Here is a 3286-nt window from a genome sequence, read left to right on the forward strand (position 1 = left end):
CCGTGGGGCGCTACTGTTTTTCCTTCTCTCCCTCAGGGAAAATAGGTCTTAGGAACCTGTTTTGTTTCCGTGTAAGAGGAAACCCTAGGGGCCTATACACCCCACCACCTTTCTCAGGGCATAGGCTTTTGTTTAGTGAGAGAACTTGGATGACTTTTGAAAGAAACCAAAATAGAAAATGCACAGCAGGAAAGGGTAGATGGGACCCGAAGAGAGCAGGCAGTGGATTCTGGGATGTGGACCCACTCTCCCAGTGAAGAGACACTAACTGAATAACAGGGAAATCTTAATGCATGAGCTGGACAAGGAAATAAAGGTCAAGGGGAAGGGGCACACGCCAAGATGAGAACCAGGGGAAGAGGTGCATCGAAACCAGTTTTCTCTTGGAAGGAATTTGCTGAATCGGGTTAACCCGAGTGTTGGTTTCCCATCTAGTGGAGCTCGGAGGGACGGTAGACAAAACCTAGAGCTCCCCCCACAGAGGGGAGACTGATTGGAAACACATCTCTTAGGGGGAAAATGATACGCTCATCTTGATAGACACAGAAAAAAAAAAACATTTGATGCGGTTTCCATGTCCCATTCATGATTAAAAACCACACAAAACATGTATCGGAAAAGTAGGCATAGGAGGAAACGCAGAGCGATGATCTCAAAACAAGCATTGCAGTGAGTGGTTGCACAGAGAGAAAAAAAATCCATTTTCAGACAGAATGAGCCCAAGTGCCCACTTCCCTCTCTTCTCAGAGTTATACAAAATCCCTCACAAGTGCAGTAAGGTCAAAAAATAGAGAAAAATCATAAGATGAAAAAAAGGGATGAATATGTTCTAAAAGCAGATTATTGTGGTTGCACAACTCACTAAATTTTCCAGAAAATCATTCAACTGTGCACATAAAAGGGCTGCATTTCATGATACATACATTTTAAAAAAAAATTACCTGAAACTAATAGAATGTTACCAAAATCAGTGGATCCACAGTTTGGGGGAGCTATACTCAAAGGGAAGCCAGGTTGTTTCCAGATAGTTTTATGTACTTGCAGCAGGTAAAGGAGAAGGGATTCCCATCCAAAGCTGTTTCCGCAAAGGGAGGCAGGCGCACGTTGCTGAAGCTACACACTATTCTGTCAGTTACATGTTGATTTTTTTCCTCTGCAGTTGGCTACTTTCCTCAGGCTGACTTCCTGTCAGCTCATCCTGTTTAGAGCTACTCTGCAGAATGCTACATTGGAACACTTAGCGGGAGTAGCATTTAAGAATGGCCCAGACCCGTCAGACCCTTGTCCTACGTGACAGTATGTCAACTGCAATGGAAAACATTTAAAAAAGTATTTTAAAAACATTTTAAATAAGTGAAACGATTGTTTTCAGATTATGAGGGTCTGTGTAGATCACAGTACCCTAAACAAATCCAAAAAGGCACTGGGGCGAAAAAGGAGAGGCTTGCTTCGGTCAAACAGTTTGCAAACACCCGAGGAGACATTGCCGTGGGGCCAAGGGACGTCCTCACCCAGGTCCCCAATAAGCTCTATTTCTATTTCATGTAAATGAGGGGGGGGGTGTCCCAATCGCACAGTCCTGATTGGTTGTTCAGGAGCAGTTCCGATTGGACCAGGCAGGTTCCAAGGTGGAACGCAGGAACACCTTTATAATGGTTCCTTGGGACTTGAAAATAGGCGTACCCAGCGCCGGAAGTGAGCGTCTCCAGGGCCGGAAGCACGGGCCTAGCGCGGGAAACTGAGGGACGAGTCAGATTCTTTCCGGTGCCCAGAGCACGTGAGCAGCTTGTCAGCCAATGACCTCTGGACCCTATCCTTTGTCAACCTTGGGACCGCGTTTGACCACGGAGACACCATCCCAGCAGGTAAGTTCCTCCTCAGCATTCCCGTCAAGCACAGTTCTCTTCGCCGGGTCCATGTTCCCAGAGGTTATTAGGTTTAATAACGCCCAGGTTGCTGGATACAAAATCAGTGTAGAAAACTCAGCCTTATTTCTACGAGTCGGTCTAAAGATTTAAAGTAGAATAAAAGAGAAAGACACCATTGACAATAGCATTAAAAAGGGCGAGTACCTGGTCCTGGCCGCGGGGGCTCAGTGGGCTGTGTCGGACCATGAACCGGAAGGAAAGTCCCGCGTCTTTGGAAGACATTAAAGACCTAAATTAGTGAGAACTGTAGACCGTATTTATAAATGAGAAGGCCCATGATTATTTATTTTTTTTAAATCTGCACCAGAGGGTGTTTATTATTTTGACAGAGAGGGAGGGAGAGCGAGGGAAACACCAAGCTGGTGCCTCCTGAGTGCGCCGCCACCGCGCATCCAACCTGCAGCCTTGCTCTGCGCGGGCCAAGGTCCCGAGCGCCAGAGCCTCCCGGCCAGGGCTCTTCAGTGTGTTTGCAAGTATTTCCACCGCATGATTGTTACAGAACAGAGGGGCAATTATTGGCCCACTCAGGGACGCTAAAAACTGTTACCGAACAAGGGACCAAGGGGGGCACGACATACTGTTATGGAAAGGACCCCCCACTAGGTTTGTTTATCCATGGCCAGAGGAAAGACGTGTCTCAATGCCAGAGATTTGTGAAAAGGAAAGGAAATGTTTACTAAAGCTATATAGACTTAAAGTAGTGACCTAATATCCTCATTAAAATATCAGAGTTCTGTAGGATACCCACAGACACACACAGCACTTCCTTCTTCCCCTGCCCTAATTTGGGTCCCGTATCCCAGGAAAAGGAGTAGATTCAGGCTCCCGACCCCATCAGCTGTGTCCTTGGCCAGGATCAAGCTGCATGGTTCTCCCCGGCAAAGCTGCAAGAGCAGGAGTCCCCACTCTGCTAAAGCCACGTGGTTCTGTCCTCAGTGGCTGCTGAGTCTGGGTTTAAATCCCCGCACCAGTCCTCCTCTGCAGCCCCATTTCCGACTTCTCCCACAATCCGCTACACTTGCCAGCACTCCTGTATCCTTCCAGCTTTACTGGGCTGCCATAGTCTGAGCAGGCGGGGTCCCATGGCATGGAGCCAGTCATCTCCAAGCTCTCACTCAGGTGCTGTAACCAGGGGGAGTTGCCTCCCAGTTATGTCTTGGGTGGAAGTCACTCCCATCCTCCTGGCTCCAAGCATGGCCACAGCTATTTAACATATCTAAGCGACCCACCAAAGGCTATAGATATGTTACTCGACCATGCCAGGGATTAGCTGCAAGACTGTTGCTGTGCAAAACAGCCCTGCATGTTCCTGCTCCACGTGTCCCTTCCCCCAACTCACACCTGTGGGGAAGGGGTGA

This window comes from Sturnira hondurensis, unplaced genomic scaffold (assembly GCF_014824575.4).
Source record: "Sturnira hondurensis isolate 20B ecotype Veracruz unplaced genomic scaffold, ASM1482457v3 Scaffold0007865, whole genome shotgun sequence".
NCBI lineage: Eukaryota > Metazoa > Chordata > Mammalia > Chiroptera > Phyllostomidae > Sturnira > Sturnira hondurensis.